Source organism: Corvus kubaryi, unplaced genomic scaffold, assembly GCF_017639235.1.
Source record: "Corvus kubaryi isolate FWS band 111438036 unplaced genomic scaffold, C.kubaryi_AGA036_p1.0 78, whole genome shotgun sequence".
NCBI classification, from domain to species: Eukaryota; Metazoa; Chordata; class Aves; order Passeriformes; family Corvidae; genus Corvus; species Corvus kubaryi.
Window position 1 is genome coordinate 5534531 of NW_024582065.1, and position 16362 is coordinate 5550892.

Below are 16362 nucleotides of genomic sequence, written 5' to 3' on the forward strand. Positions count from 1 at the left end.
TGCTGGTTACTTTGCAGAGATGTCCAGGATGCAAGAGACCAACTGCAGCCTTGAGTGCAGTCTTTGGTGAAATGATGCATGGCAGAGACTGTTGCTGTTCTCTAGAAAGGAAGGGTGTAAATGCAAAGAAAGGGATTTGGAGGTATCCAGCCTTTAAAATTTCAAGTGAAGGTGGGAGCAGTAGGACTGAATCACACAAAGGAAAATGGTGACTGAATAACAGTTAAAAATCCCAGCAAACGAGCCAGCAGCAGGAGAGTGACTCTCCAATGACAGGCTGGCAGTGCCAGGTTTGAGTTGTTTTAAACACAATTATGCGAAGATCACAGATTAAAGGTGTTTTGCAGGAATATGGTAAAGGGGTAGGTTTGCTTCAGCCTTTTTCTCTTTGCTTGCCCTGAATTCCTTTGGCTAAACTTGTTGTTTTTAGAGGAATTGGTTCTTGCGGAGCTCAGCCAGGGCTTGCAGCTGTGCAGAGGGTGGGAAAGCTCCCTTGGAGTTCCCCAACTCCTCCTTGATGCGAGGCAGGCTGGCTGGCTGGTTGGTTTATTTATTTTGGTGCAGAAGGATAGGATTTTGGGATCTGAGTTTGATTCCTAGCTTGTGGGCTGTTAAGTGAATAACAAAATCTCTGTTCCTTGCCTATCATTCTGCAATGGGGATAAGGACCTTTCCCTCCCCACTCCCTGCTTTGTGATCTCTGTCACTTGCTGGGATGGCTCCTGACCTCCTGGTTGTGTGTTAGGTTGACCTTCATCTTAGGAGCTGTGGGAGGGGAAAACTGGGACAGTGTAGCCCAGATCTCTCTAAAATCCCTGTTCCTACTAACTGCCCCAAAATACCTGTTGAAAATGTTTGAAGAATGTTGGATAAGCATCTTCCCAGAGTTGTATGCTTTATTTGTTACAAAATTTGAAGGAGGGGAACTACTGATGAGGTTTGAAGAGATTCCCTTGGAAATGTAAAACCATGTAGGGATAATTTCTTGATTATTATTTTTTAATGACGTTGGGACTAGGAGGATCCTTGGAAGAGTAACAAGACAACCAATCCTTTCTCTGCAGGTAGGAGACACAATTCTGATTCCCGTGTGGCTGAGGTAGCCAATGCAGGGATGAGCACTGGAGAAGTATCCATAGTGTTGGGGAGATGCATCAGCTCCAGCTCTACTGGCTTTTACTGGAGTCTCATGCAGGTTGGCCCTTCCTTCTACTTAATCCCATCCCTGCTCCTCTTTCCTCTTTCACTTCAGCTATTTAATCTAGAAAAATTCCTAATACATTTTTAATGTGCCTTCCCTGCATGCAGGTTTTCTTTCTCTTGTCTGTGCAGACGCTTTTCACCCACTTAATGTCCCCGAGCTGCACCCTGTGGTCCACAGTCAAGGCTGGGCACAGTGGGTTTGCCCTGTGTGCTGGAGTGCCAACTGCCAGTGCTTTCCTCATGTCACTTCTGAGGCTCAGTGACTTTCTTCCCCCTTCATGTGAGTAACGTTTCTATTAATCTGTTCTGGTTTAAATCTATAATATGCATTTGTGAGAGAGAGGGTGGGAGAGAGGCATGCAGACCTCACCCTAAAAGCCTAATCCATCCCCATTCCTAGACTCCTTCCAAAAGGAAAGGCAAGAAAGAACCACCTGATCCCCTTTTCTTCCAAGTCTCATGATTTACAATCGCCCTTTTGGGCCACTCTTTGGTGGGGGGCTGCCCCATAGAGTTAAAATTCTGGAGGACACTGATTTCTAGTGGTTTGCACACCTTGCCTCCTCCCCAGAGCCACAGGAGCCACTCATGAAGGAGAACAGCACATTGGCCTCAGTGCCACCAGATGCATTTAGTCTCATGTGTGCCCATTTTAGGGGCTGGCAATTCAACTGAGCCTTGTCTTTGTGTGGGTGACCTGCCTCCAGTGCCTGCCCTTCTGGCACTGCCTCCTTTCTGGGTGGCCCCAAGGGGTGGCTAACGGGGGAAGTCACTTACTTCTGCGAGATGATAAATCCTGCACTTGCAGAGCCACAGGCACATGGGCTGAATTTCGCCAGATTTGACCCCTTTTCTCTCGGTTGGATGTGTGTGACCTGGAGATGTCCCCAAGAAAAAATGTCCAGCTCCCCTGAAAAGGATCGTTTATATCTCACTTCAGTTTCCTATTTAAACACCCCTTGCTGCTGGAGGTGACAAATTCCCTGGGTGACCCCAAAGGAGGTGGCTGCCCACTGTCACCGTGGTGGGGACCCGTGCAGGACACCCAGCAGGAGCCCACTGCCTGCCCAGCCTGCAGTCCCGTGCTGCTCCCTGCTCCAGCCCGGCTGAGCCGGGAGCTGGCTGGTGAGCCAGGGAAAAAAGAGGCTGCAGCAAAAGATGGAACAAACAGAATTTTTTTTTGCATCTAGAGGGGGAAGCACAGAGCTAAAAATAAAACGGGAAGATCAGTATCTGTCAGGCTGACGGCGGATTGGCTCTGTGGAAATGCATGTAATTACCAGGCTGTAGGTAGACATTTGCATGGAGCGAATAGCAAGCTACTGAGACAAGGTTACGCTTTAACCTTTAAGTCCTGAATCTGCTGGAAAACTAAGACAGAACTGCAGGAAATTAACTTAAATTAATGGAGTTGCTGTGAGTGAGCCACATGTTATTTCGATGTGTGTCACTTCACGGCACAGAGTGTCTTGCTGCCCCTGTGCCCTGCCTCCTGGAGGAGGGAGATGCTTTGGAAGGAAGTTTGGCGTGTGTGGATCTCCTTCCTTTCTTGGGGATTCAACTTGACTGGGGAGAGGAGCTGTGGCTTTTCGTGGTCCATATTCCTCCTTTCTTAGCATCCTTTGAGTTGCCAGTCTCCAAAGGCATTGAAGGAATTTGGGCAAAGGGACCCCCATCCTGGGGGATGCTGCGCTGTTGGGTGGTGGGTGTGGGTGCAATCCAGGTGTGCTGCTCCATGGAGGGCCAAGGAGGGGATGTGGTTGGGGGATGGATGTTTTGTTGAGTGTCTAGAGCTTGAGCTCTGCATGCAGAACTCTGCAGGCACCATTTAGTGCTGAAATTGAACAGACACAGCAAAGATGGTTCCTTTGTGCATCAGAACTGCTCCGGTGAAAAACACACAGAGGAACAAAACCATACCAAAACAAAACTGTGTGCTCCCACTCTGGGCTCCTGTCGATGTTCCTGATGCTCCTGGCTTATGTGCTGCCTGCTTCCCCCTCTTGCTGCTGCCCATCACCCACTGGTCAGGCAGCACTGTGTGATGGGAAGAGAGGGCCTCCGCACCAGGAGGGGAGATGGAGATGCCACAGGCACATTTCTCATTCCCAGCTGGCACAACCAGTAGAGCTGCTGCTGCTGCTGTGGGCTGCAGGTATGAGCAGCTTAGTCCAGCTGAGGATGGAGGGGAAGGGGGCTGGAAAACACAAGGCTTTGAAGCCTGCGGTGACATTTTGCTCTCTGTTGTCACCATGCTGCCTTGAACCGTGGGTGTAGTTTGGAGAATCCAAATTTTTCCAGCCTCTTTGCTAGCCATGTTGGCCAGGCAATGCTTGTTTCCAAAATTACTGCCTTTTTCCCTCCTTGCCAAAATTACTTGCCCTTCCCTCTATCCAGCTTGGGGACAATCTCGTCCACTGTACTGAAGTCATGGCTTGGCTCAAGCTGGCTGTGCTTCCGTGCCATGCAGCAGAAGCTGAAAGTAGAAAAAGTGTGGTGGGACCAGGTGATGCAGAGCATGACCACTCACCTCCCCAGAAGGCTGGGCCACCAGGAGCTCAAGCTGCTCCGTTGGCTGCTCATCAGCTTCTGAATCCAATTTAAGGCTCTGGCCCTAATCTTCAAAGCAACTAATGGAGTAAGTGCCAATGGCATCAAAGGATGAATTTTGTTCTGTCAGCAGTACAGAGGCTCCTCTGAGGCAGTCCAGAGCATGAAGACTGGGATGAAACCTAGGAGAGCAATCGCAGCTGGCCAGGATGTGGCAAAGGTGGACAGTGGTCAGGGCTTCTGGCCCAGATTCTGAGATTTTGAAGTTGGGTCTTTGCTCTGTGTGACACTGGACCCAATTTCAGGTGCCTGAACACCATGAAATCCTCAAACCTGGTGCTTTGAGGAGTTTATGTAGAGGGAAGCTGGGGCTTTGTCTCTCTGCCTCTAGTGACCCATCTGCGAAAGACAAATAAATGCTGCCTTGTTTCTTGGGGCAGTCAGAGGACAAGCACCTTGGAGACTGTGAGACCTGAGAATTGGTGACATCCTAGGATGTACTTTAGGCATGAGAGGGAGCAGAGTCTGGGCAAACCTACAGCATGCTTATCATTAGGGAACAACTCATCCTCTTTTGCTCTTTCATCAAACGAAGGGACCTTCATCTCCTCAGCCAGGCATTAGACCCAGCAGGTACCTGGCCCCCAAAGGCAGCACTGCTGGAGACTGCACAAAGCCTGAAGGATGCTGTAACATGAGATGTGGAAGGTACTTGCATGCTCCAGCAGTGACCTGGGATGAAGCTCCCAGGCTTCCTGCCTGGCTTTGGGGAGGTGGAGGATCAAATTATGGTGATCAAGGTCCAAGGTTTGGCTCTCCATGTGTTGAGTCCCTTTCTTGCTGACAAAAAAAAGAGTTAAAATAGTCATTACATTAGCTCAGGGGATGATTTGCTTTATGATTTCTCCACAATGAGAGTGTGGTGTAAAAGGGACATGAGGTTCAGTTCTCCCATTGTGCTTAGTTCTGAAATCCAGCTGCTTCCTGCCTCCCTGGATCTGTGTTTGAGGAGTGTAGACTGAGGCAGCTTCACACATAGACGATATCATTGTCTTGAAGTTGTCCTGGAGTCAGATCTTGGAAAACTTTCCCTTCCCAAAGAACACCAACCTCTTTGGAAATCTTGCTTTGATGGTTTCTTCCCCACCTTTTTGGAAATTCCCCTCCTGGATGCCTTTCTGTTTGAACTCATTGCTTTTTTCCAGCCCTTCTGCCAGTGGTGTTTTTAACTCAGGGTGCAGCCTAGGGAAAAAAAAATTGAACACCCTGTTTTAACTACAGGCTTCTCCTTCCTGCAACATAGACAGACCTTAAAGAAAGCCAGCTGTGCCCAAAATTCAGGCTGTTGTTTTTCCGGCTCTGTCAGTTGGCCTGATAAAAGCTATGGCCTCTCCCTTCTCCCTCTCCCTGACTGCCTTTGATCCATGCTCTTCTTTTTTTTGGATGTTGGTTCCTCATCAGTAAGCAGCAAGCAAGAGCCCTCTCTCGTTACAGCAGCACAAGGCAGAATTTAAGGCAGTTGGATCTTTTGCAGGAGGAGAAGGGAAGTCTGAAGCAGTTGTTGGAGAGGGAGGTGCTGACAGTGGGGATGACCACCAGCTTTCCATCAGGCCTTTGTTGAGCATGCATGAGGAAAGGTTTGTCCCTGTCACTTGTTCCTCTGTTGTAACAGGCTGCTTGTTCCCACAGGCTTTACCGTCATTTTGTCACCTCCTTCCTGGGTTCCTGCTTTTGTCGATTGTTTGTGAAATCCTGAGGGGATTGAATTGTCCCTGGAGCCCCACATTGCCCCAGGGCATGGGGGGACAGAGGAGGAGGCTCCTGCTCTGCTCTGCCTGTGGCTGCTCACACACAGAGGGATGTACCGCTCATGATGCAGCTCTGGAAACACCACCTTCCACGGCGTGCTGGTTCGAGGTGAATTCCAGTCAAATGCCACATTGTAAACTCGATGTGGGTAAGCCCTGTGGTGTGGTGTGCCCATATCTACCTGAAACTAGGTTTAAATTAGTCTTGGTAGTAGGGCATAAAGGACTTGGTGTGTCGGATAAGACAAGGTCTGCCAAGCTCTGTCTCTCTTGGAATGAGTACGTGCTCTACCCATCATTAGATGTACCCATCATTAGATCAAGCTAGCTACCAGAATGAAATACCAGTGCTTTAAACCCACACCTTGGTGAGCCTGGGAAAGATGGAGTGCTGTGGAAGCACAGCTGACTTGGTCTGAAGCACCAAGAGCTCGGTCCAGTCTCGTGTTGGGCATCCTTTGACGCAATGATACATTTTTGTTTTTGTGGAAACGAACCAAAAGAATAAGGGGAAGTGCTTACAAGCTCATTTTTAATGAAGATCCTGACATGCAGACTGATCCTTTGTCCAGATACGAATGTATTTATGCTGGTGGCACCTTGCCATTCATACAGTGACTTACCACTTTGCAATGTGATAGCAGTGTATACAAGGGAGGCTGGAGTACAAAAGATTGAGAGATCTGGGTTTGGCCTTTCCTTCCCCTGTTCTTTGTGGGGTTACACTGGCTGATACCAGCTGGGGAGAGGGTGCTTTTATTTTTCCTTAACTTGATTTAGAGGAACACTAAACTCCAGTATTTGGTGTTGGTTTTACATCCCTTGTACTGTTGTGTTAGGGGTGCCTGGTGTGATAAAACCCTGAGCTTCAGTGCAGTTGAGAAGCTGGAAAGAAGGTGAAAATCCCAGCTTTCATCTTTTGTCACAAGTAGTATCTGAAGGAATTTGTACTATTTTTACTGTTTGTTTTTGTTTCTCCCCTCCCCTTTTAACTATGCACCTTAGCATTTTCTGTGGGCCCTGTCACTGGGACAGCTCCATTTGGACTTTGAAACAGATGACTCAGCGTCATGGTTGTTTAGAATAGTTTTAAGTTATTTTTGCTTTCCAGCCCCATTTTCTATCATCATGCTGCAATTACTGAAGTTCCAGCTCTGCAGGGGAACACTTGCTTCTTTTAAACAAATGGTTTCCTTTGGAATTAAAAAACTTCATTTATGGCAACATTTCTGTGGGCCTTTGATTATTAATCTATCATAAAGGGTCTAATTCTATTTTATTAAAAATATGAAATCTTAATTTTAGCAAACCTAAATTTGGAAGCAACTTTTGAACCGAGGCAGTTCCTTTAAAATGGACTTTGGGGTGTGTGTTTCTTTTTAAAAGGTAAATCTGCCTTCCGCTGGTGCTGTGATATGTGGTTAATCCTGTTGGGCCTGATCTAATGGGACTGGTGCTGGAGGGAGCCAAGCAGGGCTGAGTATCTGTGTGGGAGATCCAATCTCCACTGGGAGGGCAGCCTGGACTGGGGCTGGCTGACACCCCCTGCCCCTGAGCCTCTGTTCTCTCTGCCTGCCAAAGCCGCGGGCTCAGCCCTGGGTTTCAGTGATCCTACCTGTGCTGGGAAGGGCTTTGTCTGGTTTTTCCACTTAATCCAATTAAAAAAAAAAAAGTGTTTGCTGTCCTGTTGGATCCATAAATGGGACTTTTAAGCTGTTGCAACTGTCTGGAGACTTCTCAGACCAAGCTGATTTCCAAGAGTGGTAGCACAGGCATTTTTAGTCCATTCACATGGGTCGATGTAACACCTGGTTACTGTTTTTTCAGAGGTGAGGTGTGCTGGTACCAGCTCTGGAGGTGCTGTGCCACCTCCTCCTGCCCTGGCTCTCAGGGACCGACAGTGCCTTGTGTGGGAGAGCAGAGGCCAGATCTCTTCAAGAGATCAGGAGATCAAGAGGAACCAGGCTGAGAAAGGGGCTGGGGGGAGGCAGGACTGCTGGGCTTCCTCTGGGCACTCAAGGTTGTTGCTGGCTCTTGATGGGTGCAAGCACCCATGAGCCAAGTCCTGCCTCTGAGTCATGGGGAATTCATGCTGATGGACCTGGCAGCCAAACCTCACCCCAAAAGATTTCTCCTCTGCTGGTGTTGATGAGAAACCCTCCTTGGCACCATGATTCTAAATGGTGTGAATGAAGGACTCAACATTTCCCTTCTCTGGGGTGCAGAATGAGCCTTGCCAGGCTGTGGCTGTCCCGGGGTCCCCCACAGGACCCTGCTGAGACCATCATCCAGGACATGGGGCTGTGAATGGCAGGGGACATCCAGCTGTGCGGTGCCTGGGGCTGTGCTGGCTGCTGGGAGCTCCGATGGCTTTTGGCCAGGGCTGAGGATGGTCCCCTGCCTCTCCATCAGGCCATGGGAAGGGGAAGAGGAGGACTGCATTCCCAGGGATTTTTTAGGGTTTTGCTGGGATTTTTTTTTTTAGGGAGGGAGTGGTGCTGCATTCAGATGCTTGGTCTTAGAGTGGATTCCTCTCTCCCACTGCCTCTGGACTCTTGAGAAGCCTCTTGGCTACGGCAGGGAAGGGGTTAAGGCTTCCTCGCTGGCCTGGGAGCTGCTGCTGGCTGCCTGTTGCCCTTCCGGGGCTGCCGGGCTGAGGTTTGCTGGTATGTGTGCAATGCGGTGCTGGCCGGCCAAGAGCAGCCAGCCCTCGCCCCAGCGCTGCGAAATTCCCGGCACAGCCTCCCCTGGCTCGCTCCTTCAGTGCTGAGTGATGGGGCTGGGGATCAGGGTCCTGCTGGGAGAGCAAAGCCAGGGGCTGAAGGATTCCAGTCGGAAAAGAGTCGAGCTGCAAGGCAGCAGCCTGGGCTCCACCGAGACGCTCTTGCACAGGGGAGAGTCCCTGGATACGTCTTTGTGCTGGTCCAAGGTTTTGTAGCTTGTCTGTGCTCATGTCTTCGCCTTCACGATGCCACGGGCGGGGGATGGGAGGGTGGCAAAGTGCTTTGGCTGATCCCGTGGGATTACACCTGATGGGGAGCTGAGTTTCGAGCAAGCTGTTGCTTCCTGGGGCAGGGGAGAGGGTTTAGTGCAGACACAGGAGCTGGAAAACTGCAGCAACAGCAGTAGTATTCAAGCTGAAACATAGTGAGAAGTCTTGGAGGGAGATGCAGACTTTGAGGGAGATGCAGATTGCCTGGAGTTCTCTCTGCAACAAAAATTTATGTCCCTTATATAACTGGGGAAAAGCAAACAAAGAAACTTGTCTCCAAGTGGGAACGTGGTGTCACTGGGAGAAATCCCACAGCAAGAGCGAGGCCTCCGCTTTGCTCTCAGGGCTGTTAACTCTTTGGCAGAAGGACAGTGCTTTTAGAGCTGACTTTCTAGATAAATCTCTTGGATATTCCTGAAGAACTCTGCATGAGTTGCCCGATTTAAGCAAATGGCAGGAATGATTTTTCGCTCTGGTGCTTTTTGGGGTTCAGTGGGGCTTCTTCTGCCCAGGGCAGGGATTGCTGCTGGCTTTGCCGTGCTCCCCCCACATTCTCCCACCATCCAAAATGTTTGCTGTTGCTGAAGGACTGTGCTTTGACTTTGATCTTCTACAGCACCGCCATTGACATTGGCAGGAGCAGTCCTGCAGACCAAGGCTGTTATATGGTGCTAATTTTGTAGTCTCAGATAACAGAGCCTCTCTAAAAATGTCATTTGGGGCCATTTGCAGGGTGAGTTTGACATCGCTGACTACTGCTGGGATGCGTGTCCTGCAGGAGGACCTGGTACATGTGGGAGGTGGCACACTCAGTGTCACTGGGGAAGTTCGTGGACAAGTTTTTCAGCAAAACAATTTCCATTTCTCTACCGTCTCTTAAACTTTTCCAAACTGGCAAATAAAGCCCTTGGTTGCTTGAGGCTCTCAGGCCAATGCCAAAATAAGATCAGTCAAAAAAGGAATAAAAGGGGGGGCGTGATTTTGGGTTATGGTTACACCATAACTTTCCTATTAACTCAAATTAAGTTAAAAAGGAAATAGATTTAACCAAGGGAGGTGTTTCAGATGCCAGTGGCAATAGACTTGATTGTGGTTTTTTTCTTTCTCTGCACAGGCAATTATCAAATTAATCGCCTTTGATATGAGCTTAATATTGACACAATCACTAATATATTTATACTTGTCCAGTGACAGCTATTCAATAAGTTGTTTTTCTGTTGTTTTGTCAAATGCCACTTTCTTTTGCCTTCATGTTTCTCTGGCAAGGCAGGGGGACAGTTTCTGGGTGGAAATCCCCGAGTTCCCTCTGTGAGATTCTCACCCACTGCCCTTTCACAGGGGCACTGCTATTGCAAAAAAATTCAATCCGAATATAATTAACAGCCCCAAATGTTTCCAAATTGTGACTTGCTGTTGGGAGGAGAGCTGGTGTTGTGCAGGGAGCTGTAGAAACCCCCGTGTACAGATGAACCAGCCCGCCCCAGATTGTTTGTGCCTGTAAATCCCCGGCAGCTGAGGCGGAGGGGTGGAACTGTGCAGCACACCAGCAAGTCAACAGCTCAGCTGGTGCACATTGCCACTGTAGTCTTACTTTGTTTTTCTCTTTTTTCCCTCTTTCTTTAAGGGAATAGGGCCTCTGTGATCCAGCCTGTGCATGTGTGCATACGTGTCTCTCCTTTTCTCTCTCTCCATTTGTTCCCGCCTCCCCCTGTTTTTTACCCAGCAACGAGTTCCAATTACATTTGGCTGAAGGAAAGAGCTCTTGTGTGGCTCCCACAAGCCTTGTGAAAATGGGTGGGTGGGTAAAGAGAGAGTTGAGCACTCGATAGCTGCATGGGAACTCAACCCTTAAGAGACACCAAAGAATCCACTTTGGAAAGGCTACTGGGAAGCCTGTTTTGTTTGCCTTCCCACCCCAGGACTGCCTGGTTTAGAGGAGCTGGAGGGTGGTAGGAAGCAGAAGACAACTGAGCACTGCCTTGCTATCCTGGGCTCGCTAGACTTGGCAAAAGGGATATTTATGGAGGTTGGTGGGGAAGATCTGGCAGCATGTTCCCCTGCATGTCCTTTGGGCTGTAGGTGCAAAGGCAGGTGAGGGTGAGTCAGCCACGAAGAAGCAGGTGGTTAGATTAGATCTGGCCATAGCACGGGATAGCTGGACAGGGGAGGAGAAGGCAGGCTCCAGACAGCATTTCCCACAGGAGCAGAGGGGCCAAACCCTGCAGGACAGTGAGGCTCGGTGGGCAGGTATGTCCAGTTGTTTGTCTGCGGCCTTGGGATCTTCAGGGAGGGACAGCTGAGCCTTGCAAGCTCCTGGTTTCCCAGAATGGACCCTTGCAGGGAGAAGCTGAGAGAATGTGATGCAAAGCTGCAGCTGCTGATACATCCTAGCGTGCCTCGCTGCAGAACACTTACACTTTGTGGGCTTGGACCATGCCAGGGTGTCCACACTGGATCCCCTCCTTGCCATTCCTGGTCCTGGACCTCCACTCTCCATGTGCACCTAGTGGGTTTTAGTGCTGTGGCTGGGAAGTGAAACCTGACACAAGTAAATACCTTGACAGCCTGTTTTCAGCTGGCAGGGAATGTAAATTATCTCATTTGAACAAGGCTAATGCAGAATCAAGCCATTGGTCCCAAATATCCCTTATAAGTGCAGATGAGAAATATTCATGGCATCTTCACTCCCAGAATATTGCTTTTATCTTTGTGGTTCCTTGAGTGGCAATATAAAAGTTACTGATTTTGCACTTTTTATGCATCTGAACCTGAAGACTTTGAAATCAGTAGGTTTGCCTGCGTGATTTGCCTCGTTAGATCCATATCCTTGCAGACACTTCGGAATGATCTACTATGTAAGCTCCACTGTACTTACTTGTTGTCTTGGGTGTAACATCTTATCTTGGGAACATCCTTAACCAGGGCATTGGGACAAGTGAAGGTGAGGTTGGGTTGGGTCATTCCAGGGCAAGGTAGAACCTGACTATGGGAGAAGCTTGTGTGTGCAGTGCTGTTGTTGCAACTCCTGTGGGTCAGTCAAGCAGCAGTGGTAGGGTGCAAGTGAAGATCCATGGAGCCAGAAAAGAGACACTCAGAAACTTTGAACTAGAGCCATTTTGGGGAGTCATGCCCTCCAGGTTGACCTTGGCCTGGAGCTTGGCCTTGCTTTCTGGAATTCCCCATAACTGGGATCATCCTGAGCTAAACAGGGACGTTCACTCAACACTCACTGCTCAGTCAGGGAAGGTACTGGGATGCAGAGGATGGGCTACTTCAGCACATCCAGGCACCACTTACTTCTTCCACGGAGCCCAGCTCAGGCTGTTTCAGGGATGTTTCTGTGCTGCCCTCACCTGAGAGCTTGATTGATGTCAGAATATCTTGCTTCAACTCAAGCACAAGCATGGCTGGGGTTGGGGGTCTCACCAGCTCTCCTCCTATTGGTGATGATGGGAAGAGGACCAAAGGTACCAGTCTGCCTGGCTGGAACCACGGCAGGGGCAGCAGCTGGACATCTCTGGGATCTCACCCTCCTTCACGGCAGCCTTTGCACGGCCGCGAAGGTCAGACTGTCCCAAAACCTTGACAGTGTTTGCGGGCGGGCGTCTCCGGGCTTTGCTTTCCTCTCCTCTCCGTAACAGGTTTTTCCCTTTAAGAACGCAGAAGATTGATTCCCTTGCAGGGCGCATCGCCGAGCCGAGCCATGTCCAAATGGTTTGCACGTCTGCATTTTTTACTGCTCTCGTTTAATATGTATGCAAATGCAGTCTCTCCTGTCCTCACTCTCTGTGTGGGTTTGCACAGTCAGGAGCACATTCCCATTACTGCTGCCCATCTCCTGCTCTGCTCGGCATTCGAGGAGACTGCCTTTGAAACGCTGATAGATGGAGGTGCAAGGGGAAAAGAGAGAAATGACGGATTTTTGTAATTTCTTTGCTGGGGAGGGTGGAGGAGTTGGGAAACCAGAGAAAGGAGGTTTAAATATATGCAAAATTGTTTATTGGGAGAAAGGGGGGGCGGGCTCCAACTCTGAGAGTCAGGAAGCGTATTTCGTATGCCGTTCCATTTTCAAAGGATTTTAGCTGGAGGTTAGGGAAAAAAAATCTAAGCACTGGCAATAATCTTGTGATAGCGGAAATATTCAGCTTTTCTCCTGATAAATAGACACATGTCATAACTGAATCAGTGTTTCAGGCCTGGAAAGCGATGTTGGGTTGTTTGTTTTTTTTATTTTAATAAATAAGGAGCAAGATGTCCAGGGTAGTTCCCTACAAGGGAGGTAGTGTATGGCCGCTGCTACTTTCTTTTCCTTCCTATTTTAATAGCTGTATTTTTCCAAAGCACTTCAAAACCAGCACCTGTGGACCCTGGACACTTGTATACCAAGAGCTGCATTTTTATAAGTGAAACAGGAAACTGTGCTCCAGCTAAGGCCAAAATGTGGGAAGCACCTTTAGAAACGTGGCCAGAAGTAGGGGAGCTTTTCCTGTCCCCAGTGATGGTAGTTTTTTTTAATTAGGCTGTTTGAAGTTGCAGATCTCCAGTTTTGCATCTGCTTGGAGGTAACTGTGAAGGCTGAGGAAGTCCTTGCTCTTGGTGTGGGAAGCAGAGGATGACACATCCCTTCATTTCCCAGATGACTCTGGAGGGGAAATGGATGCTCATGCTGCTTCCCACCTCCTGCAGTGAAACTTTAAATCTGGTCAAAGAGCCAGATTTTCAGGTGTATTTTAGGCGCTTCGAGTCGTTCACTGTTTTAATCTTTAAACACAAAACACCTTTCAAACCTGGCTAGTCTTGGAGCCCATTATGGAGTGCCAAAGCCTGACCAAGCTGCCGTGGCTGGTTGGGGATGGAGGGTGCAGAGCAGGAAGGCTGCCCCAGAGCTGGGGGCCACATACCCCAGGGCAGGGGTAGCCGTGGGCAGACTCCTGCTGCCCGTGCCCTCCACATGCCTGGCTCTCTCCATGGAGCATGGATAATTAGGTTGAAGCCAGATCTTTTCCAACCTCTTCCAGGAGTTCATAGACAAAGTTACTTTTGTTTCTAGGAGCCAAAGGGCTTTGCATGCTGGGAAACCCCCTCTGCTGTGGTAGGACTTGTCAGATCTGTTGACTTTTGCATCTCCAAGTTGTGTAAGAGTGTTCTGTGTCTCTTTGTGCTGGATGTTGTGAAACTCCTTTCAATGGGGTAGCATGGAAAAGTCCCTCCATGGGGAAACCACAGCAGTGCACTGACCCTGTGCTGGAGCTTTGGTTTGTGGAACTCAGATCTTGTCTTTGCTTTTGGCACAGAGTTAGAGGGACCAAGGGGCGCCCTGGTGTTCAGAGGTGCTCAGCTCCTGTGGTGGTGTGCAAGAGTGGGTTTTCTTCATGCAGTAGGCATGGGAATTCTTGCTGTTTGGAGATGAGCTCCACAAGCTGCCTGCTCCTGCCTTTACCTCCCCGAGAATCTGAGAAAAGCCTGCCTTTGGCAAAGTTGAGACACGCCGTAGCTGCCAGCCCAGGTGGGATCACAGCCTTCCCTGCTCACTGGGTCCACAGCCCCCATTCAGGGCTGTCTCTGATGCAAACGGCTGTTCTTTCTGCTTCTTTTCTTTCCATCACATTTGGGAGGTTTATCCTGTCCCTTATCAACAGCCACGCTGTTGTAGGGCACGAGCACAGCTCCTGCCCTGCTGCTCCTGGCTGTCCCTCAGTTCCTCTTCCAGCGTGGTTGCTGTGAAGTGTCTTGTGCTGCCGTGTCCTCACTCTGGTGGGTTTGTGCTTGTGATCACAGGCTAGAAACTTTCCCTATTACTGTCGCTTTTTGAACAGTGCCTTTTTATTGGCGAGTAGATTCGTGGAGCCTTTCTACTTCCTTCATCTGTAAATTGTCCTCTACATAACGAAGGAACCATTCTGACTATGTTTTGATGTGTGTGTCGCCCAACAGATGTCTGGGTGGTTAAAGTGCCCCCTGAGTACAAATATCCTGTGTTTGTGAGCTCTTTGATAGCTGGTTCAGGAATCTTTTTGTTCTTTCTTTCTCTCCTCCAGTCCTGGGGGTCTGTAGCAGATGCCTGCCGAAGTCTCTCCTTTGTTTTCTGCTCCTGATATCTGTGCCCACAGTGTTATTCCTCTACCCTGTCCCTTATCAAATTAGATTATCTCCTTCTTGTAAGTACTTTTGACACGTGCAGCCGTGCAAAGGCATGATAAGCACATTGGAACACACTGTTGTGTGTCCATTGTTCATGTCTCTTGTCCTGTTTGCATCTTAGGACCAAGCTGGCACATTACCTGCCATTCATACTGGTACCATCAAAAATAAGTCGAGCTGGCTTCTCTCCTGCCTGCAGCCAAGTCCTAACACCCCTTTTGGGCACTGCCACATCACCCTGCATGGGAATCCCAGGCCCATTTTGTCCAGGTGTGTCCTAACTTTTCCTCCCTGCTGTCTCCAACATCTCCCTTTGTGTTCTGGGCTTGGCTGGTGGCACTGAAGATCCTTCAGGGTGTTACAGGCTTCTCCTTGCCCATTCCTTGGCTCCCTGCCTTTCCACTGGCTTTCCTCGTTTCTACGTGTGATCCAGAAAAACCTCTTTGTTATTCTGTCCTTCCTCCCCATCACAAACTCGTGTTTCTGTTCCATCTTTCATGAAAAGGTCTAAGACTGAAGGTGAAATGTGATAACAGCCTTCAAAAATATGTCAGTGGCTGCTGCAAACAGGATAGGAATAAACGATTCTCCATGTCCTACAGTGGGTAGGACAAGAAATTATGGGCTTAAACTATAGCGCAAGGGAGATTTAGGTTTCATATTCAGATATGCTGGGGGTGTAGCACCAGAGGAGGCTGCTGGGGAGTCACTGGAGGGGCAGGGGAGATGAGCAGCTGTCAGGAGAGGCTGGGAGTCAAGGGATATGGGGTGATCCAGAAGATAATTTTTCATCCTCTTCAGGCCTCTGACCTCCCCTTCCATATGCTGGAAGCCTCCAGCTAGGGAAGGGGCTTTTTGTGGCTTGCTCAGCCAGGCTCATGCCTTTCTCTATCCTTGTTTTTTGTCTCTGTTACAGCAGTTCTGGCAAATGCAATTGCAGCGAGCCTGGAAGTAGTCAGGGCAAGGCTCTCCTCCCCAGACCTTTCCTTGGTGCTTGGTGGCTCTTTCAAACCCCATACACTGGTGGAGGCAATGGCAGCTGCCATCAGAGCACTGGGACATGCAAAACTGATCAAAACAAACCAAAACTGATCAAACCAGAAGGGTCAAGGGGACAGGCTCAGAGGTGCTGCTCTTGATGGGAAGCCACTGCTAGCTTTGCAGAGGGATGCGTTGGGCACGTGTCAGTGCACAGGTGGAGATGGGAAGGTACCGACGGCTCCTGGAAGCACTGTCTCAGCTGGCGGTGTGGGGTTCCCTTTGGCTCAGCTCTTGGGCTGGCTGTGAGAGTGTGGGCAGGAGGGATGGCAGCTGTACCACTGCCTGCAGGTATGTGCCCACCCTCGGTGGGGCACCAGGACATGCAGGAAGCTGGGGATTTGGGGCAGTCAGGGAAGCAGGACACCTTGCAGAGCTCTCCATCCTCACCTCCTCAGCAGGATGCTGCAGGGCATCAGCCAAACTGCTGTCTTTGCCAAAACAAAAATTAGGGAGCCCAAAACTCACATCCATCCAAAACAAGCGCATGAGCAGCCATGTTGTTTCTGACACTTCTGGCTGGGAGGTCGTTGAGTCCCCTGGGCACCTTCAGCCGCCTGCTCCCAGCACCCACCTCTCTTCACCCTTCCCCATCTGGCACTGCCATGATTGTGTCGGGGTCCAGCCGCA

General features: G+C 49.6%; 1 long non-coding RNA gene across 7 annotated transcripts in view; it reads left to right on the forward strand.

The window, feature by feature from the left end:
• Window positions 1–16362, forward strand: part of LOC121676067 — an 84886-nt gene that overhangs the window by 3940 nt on the left and 64584 nt on the right. For all 7 annotated transcript variants that reach the window (XR_006020353.1, XR_006020350.1, XR_006020351.1 and 4 more), the window contains exons 2-3: window positions 1065–1195; window positions 1309–1483. This is a non-coding gene — a long non-coding RNA (uncharacterized LOC121676067). The remainder of the gene's footprint in view (window positions 1–1064; window positions 1196–1308; window positions 1484–16362) is intronic.